General features: G+C 35.3%; 1 long non-coding RNA gene across 2 annotated transcripts in view; it reads right to left on the reverse strand.

The window, feature by feature from the left end:
* Window positions 1-16,410, reverse strand: part of LOC114580112 — a 79,628-nt gene extending 63,218 nt beyond the window's left edge. For both annotated transcript variants that reach the window (XR_003701388.1, XR_003701389.1), the window contains exons 1-2: window positions 16,096-16,410; window positions 14,127-14,446 (exon numbers count right to left, since the gene is read on the reverse strand). This is a non-coding gene — a long non-coding RNA (uncharacterized LOC114580112). The remainder of the gene's footprint in view (window positions 1-14,126; window positions 14,447-16,095) is intronic.
* Between the last annotated feature and the right edge of the window lie 2,524 nt (window positions 16,411-18,934).

Raw genomic sequence — 18,934 nt, forward strand, 5'->3', positions numbered from 1 at the left:
TATATATATATATATATATATATATATATACACACCAGTAATGCATCGTGCTTCAAGAAAGAGAGAGAAAGAGAGGCTATATGACTACTTAATTCCAACAATAAACAAATAAATAAGCAGCTTTCAAAACGTCCTCTCACCTCAAGCATAACTAGGGAAAATCCGAACATCGGTTGCCTAAGAATTTTCAGGCCATCCATGATGTTCAACATTGCAAAATAAGTACAAGAAACTAGATTTCCAGAAGATAAGTCACTTGTTCACAATCACCAACAAAAATCTTTCAAAAGAAATCTCAATGATTACATCACTAAGGAAAACAAAAGACAACTATAACTATCCGCAATTAATTCTAAGAATATCTCACCATCCAGATATTTCATCTCGTTGTAAACATCAATCCAATATTTCTTAAAGTTAAGGGCAATTAGATTGCATGTAGTACATCATACATACATATATATACATATACCATTGTTACTGCACCGTGCTTCATGAAAGAAAGAGAAAGAGAGGGCCATATGAATGATTAATTCCAAAAAAATAAATATGCGGCTTTCTAAAGGTCCTCTCACCACCTCAAGGATAAATAGAGAAAATCAGAACATTGGTTGCCTGAGAATTTTCAGGCCATCCTTGATGTTCGATAATGCAAAATGAGTATAAGAAACTAAATTTACAGAGGATCAGTCACTTCTTGGCAATCACCAACAGAATTCTTCCAAGAGAAATCTCAATGATTACATTACTCGGGTAAAAAAAAGACAACTACAAAGTTAAGGGCAATTTGATTGCAAGTAGCATATCATACAAATATGTGTGTGTATATATATATATATATATATATATTTGTGTGTTAATATATACCATTGTTAAAGCACCAAGCTTCATGAAAGAGATAAAGAGAGTGTCATATGACTGCTTAATTCCAACAATAAATAAAAAAATAAGCAGCTTTCTTAAGCTCCTCTCACCTCATACATAAATAAGAAAAATCAGAACATCGGTTGCCTAAATATTTTATGGCCATCCTTAATGTTCGACATTGCAAAATGATATAAGAAACTTGATTTCCAGAAGATCAGTCACTTGTTGGCAATCACCAACAGATTACTTCCAGGAGAAATCTCAATGATCGCATTACTGAGGAAAACAAAATACAACTATAACTATCAGCAATTAATTGTAAAAATATCTCAACATCCAGATATTTCTCCAAATTGTCCACACCAATCCAATATTTTTTCAAGCTAGGGCAATTTGATTGCAAGTAGTATATATATATATATACAGAGAGAGAGAGAGGGGGGGGATGGATTCATATCACCATGAATTACTAATGTTTTTGCATCGACCTTCAATAAAGAGATCCAAAGACGAATCCTGCAATAAATCATAAAAAAAAAGAGAAAAAGAATTCATACTGTCCTCTCAGCTTAAGACAACGATGACGACAACAACAACAACAAGCCTTAATCCCACTGTGGCTTTTTTCTCCATTATGCCCTGTTATAAGTTAAATTCTTATTTAAATATAACAAAAAAATGCCATTTCTAATATCTTATAACCAAGTCTTTTTGCGTCTACCTCTACCATTCTTAACATAAGTCAAATCTAATACATCTATTTTCCCAACTGTGTCATCGGAAGGCCGCCTTTTTATGTGAACAAACCATCTAAGGCGACTCTCCCAAATCTTATATTCCACTGGAGCTACCCCAAACTTTTCAAGTATATGCTCATTTCATATCCTATCTCAAAAAGTAAAGCCAACTCATCCACCTGAGCATCCACATCTCTGCAACACTTAACTTAATATTATGCTTTTCTTTTAAGGGCCAACATTCTGCAACATCAAGCATTGAAGGTCTAACCACCATCTTATAGAATTTTCCTTTAAGTTTGAGGGGTACTTTTCTATCACACAAAAAGCTTGATTCATTCCTCCACTTCAACCATTCAACTTGAATTCTACTAATAATATCCCCATCAATTTCACCATCACTCTGAACAATATAACCAAGATATCTAAACATGTCTCTTATTAAAGACTTGATCACCCAAAGTCACAATCCCCCCTCAATAACCATGGCTGATAAGCAAGAAAACATGCTAGCCATCATCATTACAAGCTCTATGAGAAAAAAAGCAGAAGATTTTTCGTTACAGATGTCACCCCTTCTTTCATCTTAACATCAACAACTGTACATATGCTTCAAGAGTAATGAGCAAGAATAAGAAGTGGGAGATGAAGAAGAAAAGACGAACAAAAAAACAAAGGCCTAGATAAGTAGAGGGCCTTTGCTACACTTTAATTGCAAAACAAATGGAAGATGTGGTTGCCTGAGATGCTCCAGACCATCCAGACATGTCATATGCTGGGAAACATAGCGATATTTCATAATTGCCATGTGTAATCAATGGTTGAAATCTAAATCATCATCATCATTGCCCTCACAACTTTTCACTCATAAAAGAGAGAATCTCAGCACACTACTACATATTGTGAATGCCACTAATCTTGAAAAATGTCGTATGATTAGGCAACAGATATGATTTCCATCTGTAAATGAAAATCATTATACCCCATCAGTGCAATTACAATTTTACTTTCATATGGAGAGATTGTGAGATTCCACCAACATGCATAACAAATAGAATGGTGACAGACCCTTGACTTTAGAAGGTAATGAATAAGGAGAGTTAGCGTGACTTGGGTTGCCAGTATGATATGTAGAGCATCTTTCAAGATCATCTATATCTACAACAACAAACTTTTATCCCACTACATGAAATCCGCCACATCTCCTTTTTCTCCAATGTGCCCTATTCAGAGTTATATTCTAATTTAAACCTAATAAAAAATGTCAATTTTAATACTTTTTAAACAAGACTTTTAAGGTATATCTCTACATTTCTTAACCCAAATCAGATCTAATATATCAACTCTCCTAACAGGGTTATCAAAAAAGGCCAGCATTTTATGTGACCAAACATCTAACGTGATTTTCTCTAATCTCCCCTTTTCACGTATATACTAATTTTTCATTATATCTCTAAGTGTAAAGCTAATCATCCGCCACAACATCCTCATCTGCAACACTTAATTTTATGCATTATTTTAATATCCAACATTCTACACCATAGCTAATGGGAGTTATAATTGCCTGAGAAGCTCCACGCCATCCAGACAATTCATAACAAAAAAAACATAGGAACATCTCATAGCCGCCATGTACAGTTGATGGCCTGAATTACAAATGTTGTTGCATTGAGGTACTCAAAGGTACAACCCATAATTCATGAATTTGCTTTTAGATCTACTCAAATGAAAAATTTTAAACACTTAGGCTAACCTCCATAACTCAAAACTTTCATCGACTCGCTCACTAATCCTATCAATAATAAGAATATCACCAGCAAAAAACATACACAAAGGTACAACCCCTTGCAGAAGTCTAGAAAGAACATCCATGACTAAAGAAAAAAATATAGGCTTAGCATAATCCTTCATATAATCCCCAAACCAAGCCTTAGTAAGCTTTAACCATATTTTATTAAAGTGCAGCTGCCGCAACTCCAAGGCTTGGAGAATTGCCAGCTAGCAGGAATACAGACAACAAAAAAGATTCCAGTCACCAATAAAGTTTTTTTTTTTTGGGACTTTTGAGCCAGCCAACAAATTAAGGTGAGGTGCATGATAACAAGTTTGATTTACTAAAACTTCAGAGAGTTGACAACAAGCTTCCACTCTGATCTATCAGCTACAGCCATAAAAACCTAAAATCATGACATCTGCACAAGTTGCCCAATGAAGCTTATGTCTATGGCATTACAGCAAGGGCGAGGGAAACTCATTTGATAAACAAACTAGAATGTAACCCAAAAATCCTTTTACCGTTACCAGGCAGATTCAAAGACTGAAAGCTTCGGGACATTCTTGATCAAAAAGAACAATACGGCATTCTAATGAGAGAGAGAGAGGGAGGGAGAAAGACCGGACAGTAAGAGAGAACAAGAGAGAGAGATGATGGTGCGAGGGGGTGAATTAGAGAGAGAGAGAGAGTAAAATGTTGGCAGTTAAAAGAGAAGCATAATAGTAAGTAAAATGTTGCAGAGATAATGATGCTCAGGTGGATGCGTGGCATTACTTTTAGAGACAATATATGAAATGAGCAAATACGTGAAAATATTAGAATAGCTCACGTAGAAGATAAGATTAGAGAGTCCTTTTAGATGATTTGGTCACAAAAAATGGAGGCCTTCCAATGACCAAGTTACGAGAGTAGATGTGTTAGATTTGGCTTATGTTAGGAAAAGTAGAGGTAGGCCTAAAAAAACTTGGTTAGAAAATATTACTAATGATGCGAATTTAACCTTTAAGAGGACACAATGAAGAAAATGGATTCATATAGCAGACCCCACCTATTAGGATAAAGACTTAATGTTGTTGCTAAATTCTAAATCATCATGATGGACCTCCAAACTTTTTACTTGGAAGAAATAATCACAACACAGAAATACATGTTATGTTTATGGCAACAATCTTGATAACTACCATATCATTAGGAACTGTTTTTCATGACGAAAATAAAGTTCTAATTATACAATTGCCATATAAAAAAATATTATCACCATTCAATGCAATTCCATTTTTCCTTTCACAGTGAGTAATTGTAAAAATGCACAAGCAGCAGAAAAAACAACATCAAGCCCAAATCTCACTATGTAGGGTCAAGCCCTTTAACCACATTATGTCATAATAAGAGTCAAATTCTCATTAAAGAATGCACCAGCATACATAAAACTGAACTTTTTCCATTACACAGAGAGATAGAGAGAGAGAGAGAGAGAGAGAGAGAGGGTGTATGTAACTGTCAACAAATGTATTAGGGATCTTCTGACACTGCATTTAGCATAGAACTAACAACTTCCATCTTCTAGAGTACCACCATAGAAATCACGAAGAAAACAGGACACAAAAACAGTTACTTGTAACCAACTAAAACATATATCACTATCACATCAAGTGAAAAGACAACTCATCTCTAAATCTCCCTCTCAATTTCAAATATATGATAATCTGAGGTCTCTCTACCTCTTTCTCTCCCACTCATCCTTAAATGCCACCTTTTTTCCCCAATGCAACTCCATTCAATATAAAAGAAAGAGGATATGTATTCACTAAAACCAAGCTGCTGGATTTATAAGGAGACCTAATAGCAGCTCCATGATGTATTTACTATTCCATCTCTATAATCCTTGTGAATTATCAATGTTGCTGCATGGAGCTTCAAAAACTGAATGAACTATGATTCTCCACTCTTGAGCAAGAACAATGAATCCAAGACATAAGACAAGTAGAAGCTTTTCTACACTTTAATTCCCATCTAATGGAAGATGTACTTGCCATAGAAGCTCCAGGACATCCAGACATGCCATATCATAATAAACATAGAGACATTTCATTCCCCTCATCACCATTGTTACCCTCACAACTCACAACTTTTCTCTCTCTCACTAATTTCACTGCTCTTCTCTCCCAAGGCAATCCCTCTTTAAGGTCAGCATAGGCTAAAAAGATACCCTTTCTAAAAGGAGTTGAATCCACAGAGTATATGAAACCTTCAAAAATACATAAAAAGTGAAATTGACATGCATAGATATATAAATAGTAACATTATCTTCCACATCAAAACCTAATTGCCTTGAAGACAATATAAACATAGCACCCCTGTCACTGTCAACAAAAGCAATAGGCATCCTCTGAGAGGGAGCTTGTCACTGTCAACAAAAGAATTAGGCATCTTCGGACATTGCATTGAACATATAAAAAGATTTAATAGTACATGATCCATGATGTTTTAACTTTTCTATTTCTCACTGTTTTAACTACTCAGCTCTTCCAAAGCTATCATGCTTTAAGGTCAGCATAGACTAAGAAATACCCTATCTCAGAGGGACATTAGTGTAAGGAGTCTAAAAAAGCAATATACAATGAAAAGATTTTAGCTTTAATGATTTTAAAATAGATTAGATATTAAGGAGGGTGAAAGATAGATGAATAATTTAGCTAAACAAAAGAGATAGAAGTAGTTGGTATTTAGTTCAAGTGAACTGCATTAAGAATGAAGATCAATAAGTGATTTTATTAGAAGAATATAAGATTATACAAAGATGTATAAGAAATTTTGCTAAACTTTTCACTGAAGATTGCAAGAATACGGTTGATTTTAGTGACCATAGTGTTACGCCGGCCCAGGAGGGGCCAGCTGGACCGGTCCAAGAGGGACCGGTCTGGGTCTATTCCAGGCGAAGTAATAGACCAGGCGGATCACCTGGTTTGAGCGGAAGCCTTGTGGAGCCCACCATGGGTTCAATGCAAGATTAGGAGGGAAATTATTTGAACTAAGGGCTGTTTAGGTATTTTGAAATATTCCTTTGTCTTTAATTAGGAGTTTTGGGAGGGATTGAGAGGATCTTGAATTTGAATAATTTTGAGATCTAGGGTTTGGTGTTCTTGGGCTCTTGGCTTTGCCGGAGATCGTTGGAGAGTTTTTCCTTCCTCTCGAATTGAAGGAAAATTGCATATTGCAAGTGCTTTTAATCCTCTATTGAAATAAAAGTGTTTGCAATTATTTTCCTACGTTTTCTCTCTCGTTTTCTCTCAGATTTTCTCTGGTTTGGGCTGTTTTCCTGCTGTGGACAGCAGCTTTCTTTAATTGATACTTGATTTTGGGTTAGGATTGCTTGTGAATACAAGCACTTCCTATCACATAGCATCCTAAATGAAAATAAAAATTACTGTTTTTATCGACGTATTAGTAAACCCAAAGTTATAGTGCACTTAAAGAAAATGAAGTGTGAAAAATCTGTTTGGCCTTATGACAATCCAATAGAGGTGTAGAAATGCTTAGGAGGTGAAGAAATTCTTCACAATCTAAAATTTTTAATATTATTTTGAAGACTAAAAAGATGTCAGATGAGTGGAGAAATCATGTAGAGTAAATGGCTAAATTCTAAATTATCACAATCGTTGCCTTCTTTCACTCATAGAAGAGATAATAGCAGCAACTAAATGCTATTTGTATACCGCTAATCTTGAAAATGACATCTGATAGGGGCTTTTAATTGTATTTCAAGACAGAGATGAGATAATTTACCTGTAAATGAAAAATATAATCCTCCATCCATGCAATTTAAATTTCCCATTCATATGAACAGATTGCGAAAAAATTTCCCAACATAAAAAAGAAATAGAGTGGAAACGGAGGCTCTTAAATTTGTAAGGTAATGCATATAACCGAAACCTGCTTCAAATTGTTTGGCAGTTCAAAGCACCACACTTTGTAAGCTCCATAATATATTAAAGTGCAGCTGCCACAATACCAGGGCATGGAGGAGTGCCAGCTAGCAGGAAAGCAGACCACAACTGGGATTCCAGTCACCACAAAGTTTTTTTTTTTTTTTAACTTTCAACCAAACAACAGATCAAAGTGAGCTGCGGATTCACGGAAAAGGAACACAACAAATTGATTTGCTAAGACTTCACATAAAAATTAAGAACAAGTTTCCACTATGATCTCTCAGCTATAGCCATAAAAAGCTAAAACCATGATGTCTGCACAGGTTGCCTCATGAAGCTTATTTCTCTGCCATTACAGCAAAGAAGAGGTAAAAAGAAACGATAAACAAAGTAGAATATCATCCATTAAGAAAGCTAAAGACCTAGTAATGCAGAGTACTAAAAAAACGCTGCAGCATTCACTGACAGCAGAAACTAAAAAATAGATGGCCAATAAATAGAAAATCCTAACAATTTTAGTAACACTTATGGTAGCTTTTTGTTATTCCAAAGATTTTGTAAGTATATCTCAACGACTCTCTTACTAAATAACACTTAATAAGTTACTGATAAGAGTTTCACAATTTAAGAACATTCGAGTGCAACAATTTAATGATAAGAGTTTAACACTTATAATGTAAATCCCACTATTGTTTTTTTGCTTTAGACAAAACAACAATATTTTTAAAACTCATGCATATCAAACACTTTACACTTACTACAAAATCACCATCATTATAATATTCCTCACAATTTTTAACACATAAAAGAGATAATCATACTCTATTTACCTTTTACGAGTGTGGCACTAATCTATATAACTGCTAAATGATTAGGTCATCATTATTGTATTTCACGGAGGAACCGATGCTATTGATAATACATCCCAATGTAAATTGGAAGTATTTTATTCTTCAACGAAATTTCAATTTCGTTTTTAATAGCAAGAATGCCATTCCACCAACAAATTAAAATAAAAATGGAGACGGGGCCTCACTTTTACATCAATGAAATATGAGTGTTTAAATCAATTAGGTAAACAAAACTCTTTTCTCGCTAAATCAACCAAAAAAGTCTCAATTACATGGATCACAATCCCAAATGGAAAGAAGAAGAAGAAGAAATGAACAAGAAAAAGAAGGCTAAGATGACGACAATTAATCCATTACATCAGACAAGCCAAAATGCTTGCCAAAGCTTGAATTCCCATCGCATGTTAGTTGTGTTTGCCTAAGAAACTCCAGGCCATCCAGACACGCTACATCATGGGAAATATTGAAAAATTCCATAACAGCAATTTAAAACCAAAGGCTAAATTCTGAATCCTCAGGTATGTTGTGGGAAAGAAAAGTCCCTCACAAATTTAAAAGAGGTGAATTCTATAAGATGGCGTTGAGACTTGAAACGATTTATGGTGAAAAATGTTGGCTATTAAAAAGAAGCATAATACTATGTAAAGTGTTGCGAGATGAGGATGCAGAGGCGGATGAATAGCCTTTCTTTTGGAGACAAGATATGAAATGAGCATATATGTGATTAGAGAGTCACCTTAGATCACAAGAACAACACTTGCATATATATCCTTCATGACTTGAATATAAGCATTATAAGCTCCTCTCTTTTCTAGAACTCTCCAGAGCAATTCTCTTGAAACTTAATCATATGCATTCTCTAAATAATTAAATATCATATTTAGATTCTCCTTAATCTCTATGCTTCTCCATCAAAAATCTAATATCTATATAATGAAAAAAAAAATGCTCGACGAGTTACCATGGCTACTGCACCGCGCTTTATGACAGAGATAGAGAGAAAGCAATATGACTACAAGATTCCAGCAAAAAAATGATAAATAGATAAATAAGCAGCTTTCTAAAGGGCCTCTCACCTCAAGCATAAATAGGTAAAATCCGAACATCGGTTGTCTGAGAATTTTCAGGCCATCCTTGATGTTCACCAATGCAAAATGAGTATAAGAAACATGATTTCAAGAACATCAGTCACTTGTTGGCAATCACCAGCAGAATTCTTCCAAGAGAAATCTCAATGATTACATTACTGACTTAAACAAAAAGACAACTATAACTATCGGCAACTAATTGTAAAAAAATGTCTTAGGATCCATATAGTTCTCCTCATTTTCCAAACAAATACAATATTTTTTCAAGTTAAGGGCAATTTGACTGCAACTAGATTATCAAACATATATGCATGTTATGTTTGTATGTATGTTCATGTGTGTGTGTGTGTGTGTGTATATATATATATATAGAGAGAGAGAGAGGGAGGGGGTGTGGATGGATTAAAATTCTTCTGAATTACCAAAGTAGTTTCATGGAACTTCAATAAAGAGATATCCAACGACAACTCCTTAACTTTATCATAGAAAAAGAGAAAAAGATAAAAAGCTTTCAGGCTGTCCTCCTTGCTCAAGCCCTTATAAAAAAAATTGAAAGCATCTATTATTTGCAGAATATAAGGTCATTGTTGTGCCTCGCCATTCTCAATTAAAGAGATGAGAAGTTAACCATGGAAGATTCAAATAGGCAAATGCATCGTGGCATCAAAACTTAATAAAACAAATAAGCACTGGCAATTAAAAATAATAATAGGCACAACAACACAACATAATGCAAAAACCAACGAGGCGTACTTCATGCTTCTTCCACAACAACCTCATCCATTGATCCACTATAAATATTCATCTGCAACTACTCAGAACGGGAATTTAATTGGAACTTCAAAGAGAATAATGCATCATACCCTGCACATTATGAAGCATCAATAACCCAACAGAACTGACTAAATTCCAAAAGTAAAGAAGAAGAATGAGAAACAAAGAATAGGGCAGGTGTCAGATGACAGCAAATTCCATCAAATAAGGCATATAGAAAGCTTTCTACTGATAGCTATGTATAAATCCCCATTGTAATGCCAGCTGCTGTTGCCTGATAAGCTGCAGGGCATCCAAAAATTCTAGATAATAAAAATAGCAAACATAGGGATATCCATGCGTCGATAGTGGCTAATCCCTAGGGCTGTTCGGATAAATGATTTAACAGTATTTATGCCAATTTTGAGCAGGATTTTTTCCAAATCCTGCAAACTGGATTTAAACACCCGCTAAATTTCACGGAGGAATAAATCCTCCGTCTCCCTCACTGGACCGTAAATCCGGGATTTAATAAGTCCTAAAGTTTTGCTGATTTACAAGACTTAGGGATTTGGCCGAAGAAGCGCGCGAAAGGGAGAAAAATAATTTCCTTTACAGGAAACGAGCTCTCAGTAGTTACTTCCAATTAAAATGTCGTTACTTTCGATCCGACAGGAAGGGAACGTCGTCGAGCGAGCGACGTCAAACAGCAACAAAGGAGCCGAAGAAGCGACTCGTGTAAAAACCATGCCTCACGCGAAGCAACGAAGTCGAACAGCAACGACGAAGATGTAAAGCAAAACCCTAAACGCCTATGCGATGAAATTAATCTACATAGTCTAATTGAACATAATTAATATAAGCTAAAATGAGAACGGCGAACTGACATGACTTGGGATTTGAGAGGAATGAACGTCGAAGGAGGCAAAGAAGTCATTTGGCGACTCGTTCCAAACTATACCTTTCAGGCGAAGCAGGCAAAGTCGAACAAAGCATTATTAGAACACTCCATATAAATCGTTGGTCTATACATTGTATTAAATTAAATGAAATGCAAGGTGTCATTTTCCTATTGGTCTTCGGCTTCTTGAGCCGTACTGGCAATCCGTACATATAGACCTGCCAAACGTCTGTAATAGCTGATCAGAATAATACGATTTCTATCTTCTTTCTTCCAGTTTCTTTACGATTCTTACACAATCCCTTTGGCAATAAATATTCGAACTTGAGCAAAATCCTTATCACTCCTATCTTTTTATTTAGCAAACAGTGACACCTACAGAAAACTCTAAAAATAGTTTCAAAACACCTCAAAAGTGAGAAGGATTGTATTCTCACTCAAAATGAGTGAAAACAAATTAAGCACTTTTTTAAAAAATGGAAAACTCGGCACCAATACCGAGCAAATACCGAGCAATACCGAGCAATACCGAGTAATACCGAGCAATACCGAGTAATACCGAGCAATACCGAGTTGTGCCGAATTTTTCTAGAAAACTCGGTATTGCTCGATATTTGCTCGGTATTGGTCTTCACAGAACGGTATTTCTCGTTATTGCCGAGCAATACCAAGCAATACCGAGCAAATACCGAGTAATACTGAGTAATACGCGAACATAGCATTCCCGGGTTCCGGTCCGGGTCAAGTCGTCGGGCAGCACGGTAAAGAGTAAGGGCACGTGGCTACATGTTATTGGCGGCCGGCCGCAACTGTACGTCTGGTCAGAGGACGTAATAATTGTTCCCGAATGCGAGAGTAGAAGAAAAGATGCGCGCAGCTTAATATAATATGGTGAATCCACTTAGAAAGCGCAACTTAATGTAATATGGTGAATCCACTTAGAAAGCCAAAGACCTTATAATGTAAAAATGATACCTAAATTCTAGAGCATGCATTGACAACAAGTATTGAAGAAAAAATTTCAAACCAGTAAATAGAAATAATTAGCACTGCCTAACAACATTGCACAAAGCTGGGTATTATCACAACTAACAGACTCCGAGATAATGAGTGATGAAGATAGAGGAGACTAGAATCATCAGAAGAAAATATTTTATAGGAAATACTTAAGATCAGTGAACAGTGCAACGCCAATTGGCGTTGCACTGTTCACCCACGTCATTTTTCTCTGTCAACCGGAAAAATGCGGGAAAGGAGAATGGTCGTTACCTTGGCGCAGAAGCAAAAAAATGGCGTTAGATTGGAGCAGCATCACGCCATTTTTGCTTTTTGCGGTATTTTGGCGTGAAAAATAGAGTTCTCGGTTGGAGATGACCTTAGAAAGCCAAAGACCTTATAATGTAAAAATGATACCTAAATTCAAGAGCATGCATTGACAACATGTATTGTAGAAAAAAATTCAAACCAGTAAATAGAAATAATTACGTGCTACCATTGCCTAACAACATTGCACAAAGCTGGGTATTATCACAACTAACAGACTCCGAGATAATGAGTGATGAAGATAGAGGAGACTAGAATCATCAGAAGAAAATATTTTATAGGAAATACTTAAGATCACAAGTAACCCTAAGGGAAATACTTGAGTTTGCAAGCAAACCAATCACTAATTGGTGACAACAGCGAGAATAATGCAAAACCTAGGTGAAATTTGCCAAAAAACAATGGATTGTAATACGATAATCAAAGCCAAACAAATACGAAAACAAGATACAAGGGAACCTCAATTCGAGAGGAGGATCGTCTCTCCATAATCTCTAGACAAGGTAGTCTAGATCACAAGACGCCAAGGAACTCCAAGAAAAAACCAAATCAAACATAAACCCTAACCCTTCCCCAAGGAAAATAAATTAAAGACGAAGGACAATTACAAATTTACTAAACAGCCCCCCTAATTCAAAAAATCCCTCCAAAGCAAATTAAATTAGCATGTGGGCCCCCTCTAGGAGCATCCGCCCCCTCCCTCTCTTCTCTGGTTCCGCCCAGCTTGGGCTGCCATAGGTGAGAACCGATCCACTAAGGACCGGTTCAACCTGACAAGGAGGGGCCGGCCTATCAATATCACATAGAGAAAGTAAAAGTTCTCATCAATCATCAAGAAATAATCCTTGAAAATAAATATTTAGCAAAACTGGTTGCCCTTTGAAAACCTTTTTGATCAACCACCAATGCATAAAAAATGAAACTGGCATATATAGAGATATAAAGAGCAGTAGCATTATTTCCACATCACTAGCAAAATTTCTTGAATCCATTATAAAGGTGGCGCCCCTTCGTCATATAAATGAAAACAATAAAATCCTGAAAATGATGCACTTGATGAAATAACCCACTGATATAGGATACACCACTTATGACCGGCAATAAAATTTGTTTGACATATTTACTTCGTTGAGAAATAAGAATATTCAGCAGCAGATTAAAACTTTCATCATGCTGCTCATCACCTCATAAAAAAGAGCAAGTACAGACCAGATAAACTAGAAAACCAAGCTTTGCAGCTTGACCGAGAGAGATATAAGCAAATAATTGATATCCAAACTTGCAAAAGTATATGTTTGCAAAAATATATAGGTGTATATTAAAAAAACTAAGAATCATAGAGAAGGGAAATCATCAAAGGCTCTATAATGAACAAACAACAATAATGTATTGCAAGCGTGTTCCAAAATAATGTATTGCAAGCGTGTTCCAAACAAATGCCTCCTGTTCCTACTGCTACAAAGAATCTGACACAAAGTTAGAACATGCAGGTAAACTAAATAGAAGTAGGTGCTTGTAGTAGCAGCAACATTGGTGAAAAAATACTGTTGGAAGTATTTAATAGCACTACAAGTAAGTTGCTAGAAGAGCTTTATGCCATCCGTGATGCCTCATTACTCGAGTAGAGTAAGAATCAAACATAGCCAAATTGTCAAAGGTTAGCAATAATTGTTGATGGATATATTGTCATTTAATAGCCAGAGAAACATAGCAAAGCTAAGCAGCAAGAATTGATGATAGATATATTGTCACAATCATAGCAACAGAAGCTGGAGATTAATTGTTTAGTGAATAGATAATTAGGGAGAGCTAGGCACAACAACTGAACGTATGCTTCAAGAATAATGAGCAAGAATAAGAAGTGGGAGAAGAAGAAAAGACGAACCAAAAAACAAAGGCTTACATGACATAAGATAAGTAGAGGAGCTTTACTACACTTTAATTTCCATGCAAATGGAAGATGTAGCTGCCTGAGATGCTCCAGACCATTCAAACATGCCATATCCTGAGAAACATAGCGATATTTCATAATTGTCATGAGTAATCAATGGTAGAAGTCCAAATCATCATCATCATTGCCCTCAAAACTTTTCACTCATAAAAGAGATAATCTCAGCACACTACTAAGTATTGTGAATGCCGCTAATCTTGAGAAATGCCGTATGACTGGTCCATTTAAAAAATATTTCATGGTGAAGATTAGGCAAAAGATATAATTTCCATCTGTGAATGAAAAATATTATCCCCCATCAGTGCAATTTCAATTTAACTTTCATATGAAGAGATTGTGAGATTCCACCAACATGCATATGAAATAGAATGGTAACAAGCCCTTGACTTTATAATGTAATGAATAAGGAGATGTAGTGTCACTTGGCTTGCTAGTATGATATTTTGAGCATCTTTCAAGATCATCAATATCTACAACAACAAGCTTTTATCCCACTACATGAAGTCGGCCCCATCTCCTTTTTCTCCACTGTGCTCTATTAAGAGTTAAATTCTCATTTAAATCTAATAAAAAGTATCAAATTTAATACTTGCAAAACAAGTCTTTTAAGATCTATCTATACATTTCTTAACACGGATTAGATCTAATATATCTACTCTCCTAATAAGATCATCAAAATAGGCCGACATTTATGTAGCACAAATACTCCTATTTATGACGCATGTTGTATCAGACACGTGTCGGATACGGATACGCCTCCGATACAACATGGATACATGTCGGATACGGCTTTGTAGTGTCCAAATAAAATATTATTTAAATTTGACCGGATACAAGTATCGAATACGCGTGTCCTTTTATCGCAACTGCTCGGTATCACTCGATACTCGATACCACTCGGTACTCGGTAATGTTCGGTACCGCCCGATACCGAAACTCGGTACCGCTCAGTACCATGCTCAGTACAGCTTGGTACCGAGGTGTACCGAATGGACCCCCAGCATATTTGCACCATATCTACACTTTTACTTAAAAAATTTTATGTTTCAAATTCATGTGATTTAATTTGTGTCGATACATCGTAGGATAATGAGCTCTAGTGGCCTAGGAATTGAGTCTAATGATGGTCTATCAAAAACCTATTAATTTGTTTTTTGTATGATTAATATATTATAATGTCGTATCCGCGTCTTATTCGTATCCTTTATTTTTAAGAATAGACGTACCCCGTATCCAAATCGTGTCGTACCCGTGCCGCCGTATCCGTATCGGTGCAACATAGGCCAACCTTTTACGTGACCAAACATTTAACATGATTTTTTCTAATCACATCTATCAATGCAGTTACTCCAACCTTTTCACGTCATATTCATTTTGCATTATATCTCTAAGTGTAAAGCTACTTGTCTGCCTCAACATCCTCATCATATGCAACACTTTAAGCATTTTTTCAATAGCCAACATTCTACACCATAGCTAATGGGAGTTATAGTTGCCTGAAAAGCTCCAGGCCATCCAGACAACTCATACAATAAAAACATAGGAACATCTCATAGCCGCCATGCACAGTTGATAGCCTGATTTACCAATGTTGTTGCATGGAGCAACAATAAAAAGATCCAAAAACGCCACATGCACTCAATAAAAAAAAAGATTTCAAGCTGTCCTCTCAACTCATGCCCTAATAAAAAAAGGGAGGAAGCATCTGTTACTTGCAGATATCAGGTCATCTTTAATACCTCGTCATTCTCAAATAACGATATGAAATCTCAACCATGGAAGATTCGAATAGTCAATGCATCACGGCATAAACACTTATGGGCGGTTTGGCAACAGGATTTATGCAGGATTTACGCTAAATCCAGCCAAACGGGATTCGAGCGCCCCCTAAATCTCACGGCGGAATAAATCAACTGTTTACCTCTTTTTGCCGTAAAACCCGGATTTACTCAATCCTGTAATTCGGCGGATTTACAGAATTTGGCCTACGAAGCGCTCGTAAGGGAGAAAGTTAGCTTCACCGCGGAGCTCCCTTCTTTGCTTCCGATCAAAATGTTATAACGTCGATGGAGCGAAGTCGAACAACAACAAAGGAGCCGAAGCAGCGACTAACGCAATCTTGACACGTTCGAAGGAAGCCAAACAGCAACTAGGAAAAAGAGAAGATGAACAGCAAACCCTGGAAGCCTCATAGCTATTACAGGTTAATTTAATTCATAAAAATTAAAATATTAATAATTAGGTAATTTAATAAAATAAATAAAAAGAATAATTATTGCGTAAATTAATCATCTAATATAACTTAAATAAATGGTTAGTATAATAATAAAATAAAATTTAATATGAAGTTAATTAATATAATTAAAAATCTACTTCATTAAATATTTAATTAATAGTATACAAATATTTAAATAACAAATGTGATAAATTTTAAGTTATTAGTTAGATAATTAATAATATAATTCATAATTAAAATTAACAAAATAAATATATTATTAGTAGAATTATTAGTTAAATAATTAATTATTTCTAAAAAATTAATAGGACTAAATATAATTTCAAATAAAAATTATAAATAATAAATAAATAGTTAATTTCTAATAAAATATTTAAATAATTAATGAGATAATTAAATGAAAATGAATAATTCAAAAATAATTAATAATAATTTATTTAACACGAGATAATCAAGGTTTTCCTAAATTTCTATCAACACTTCCCAGTTCTGAATTCTTAACACATAAATAAGAGAATCATACTAAATTTAGTATTTACCTTTTATGAGTATAGCACTAATCTATATCTGATATATAATTAGGCCTTCTGAATTGCATTTATGCTATTGATAGTACATCCCGCAGAAAATGGGAATGATTTTATTCTTCAACGAAATTTTAATTTCTTTCTTCATAGCAAAACGGTCAATTCAGAATTCCACCAACACATTAAAATTAGAATGGAGACGGCCACAATCCACCAAATAGTGAGACCACAAACCCAAAACGAAAGAAGAAGAAGGCTAAGATAAGATGATGGGTAAATTATTTAGCCCGGACACCGGACGTAACTCTGCATTCAGATGCAAATAAAAACTGAATATGTGGATGAATACGCGTGGAATTTCTTTAATATAATCTTTTAATTTAATTTATACCATCCCGACAAGACCCGACCTAATCCGCTATTTCATTCATTTTAAACATAGGGTTGGCGCTATGTTTAGAAACCCGTCAAAGATCTAAATATTTTTTGAAAGTTGTAAAACAAAGCTATGTAGAAAGCGCAATACAGAAAACACTCAATCATGGCTACTGAGCCAGTAGATGTGCAAGCCATCATCATCACATCCTCTATGAGAAAAAAAGTAGAAAGATTTTTCCCTCCTGACATCGGGCAAATTATTGGGTCAGGTGACCGGAGCCAAAAGATAAGTTCGGACAGCCAATAAAAATTTGCCGCGTCACCTTGCGCTTCGAGTACCGAGTTGTACCGAGTTTTTTAAAAAAACTCGGTATTGCGCTGTTTTGGTCTAAAACCGAACGTAAAGGAGCGTACGTTCACTAGATGTAATAAAAGTTCTCATCATCACATCCTCTATGAGAAAAAAAGTAGAAAGATTTTTCCCTCCTGACATCGACACCATCCCTTCTTTCCCCTAGGCACCACAGAACTCCATGTCCCAAAAAAGGAATATCTTACATAAGGGAATAAAAAAAGTGCTCATATTTTATACTAAGACTTCTTATAAGAATTCAATAATAAATGCTACTTCAACTGACATGTAAAGGCACCATAGTTACGTGTTTGCGCATTGTAAAATATATGCACAGTTTTTATATATTCATATTAATATACTTATATTTGAATGGATATACGCACACATACAGGGAAGTACTGTGGGAAGTATTTAATAGCAAAGAATCTGGCACAACATTAGAACCTGCAGGTAAACAACAACATAGAATTAGGTACTGCTTCATGCCATCCATGATGCCTCATTGCTATTGTAAAGAATCAAACATGGCCAAATTTTCAATGGTTTGCAATAATTGTCACTCCCTCCCCAAAAGAAATTAGAACTGGAATCCCACCAGTTTGTTAAACGGTTTCACCCAAATTTAGACTTTCTGGGACAAGTCCGGATTATGTTTTCGGCTCGAGACAAAAATAGACACCCCTACGCCATTTCATCCTCATCACTGCAACACTAAATTTTATGCTTCTCTTTTAATAACCAACATTATGCATCACAAAACATTATAGGTCTCACCACCTTGTAAAATTTTCCAACTATGGAAAAATTTGGTCAAATCACCTGTATTTGAACACGAGTAACAGCACCTGTATATATAGCCTTAAAGACTTGAATATAAGCATAATAAGCTCCATTCTTTTTTAGAACTCTCCAAGGCATTTCTTTTCAAACTTTATCATATATTTTCACTAAATCAATAAATACCATATTTGCAATCTCCATACTCTCAATGCTGCTCCGTCAAACATCTAATATATATATATAATGAAAAAAAAAATGTTCAACAAGTTACCAAGGTTATTGCCCCGTGCTTTATGAGAGAGAGAAAGAGAGCAATATCACTACTAGATTCCAGCACAAAAATAAAAAATAAATAAATAAGCAGCTTTCTAAAGGTCCTATCACCTCAAGCACAAATAGATAAAATCACAACATCGGTTGCCTGGGAATTTTCAGGCCATCCTTGATGTTTGCCATTGAAAAATGAGTATACGAAACCAGATTT

The sequence above is a fragment of the Dendrobium catenatum genome, unplaced genomic scaffold, assembly GCF_001605985.2.
Source record: "Dendrobium catenatum unplaced genomic scaffold, ASM160598v2 fragScaff_scaffold_763, whole genome shotgun sequence".
Taxonomy (NCBI): Eukaryota; Viridiplantae; Streptophyta; class Magnoliopsida; order Asparagales; family Orchidaceae; genus Dendrobium; species Dendrobium catenatum.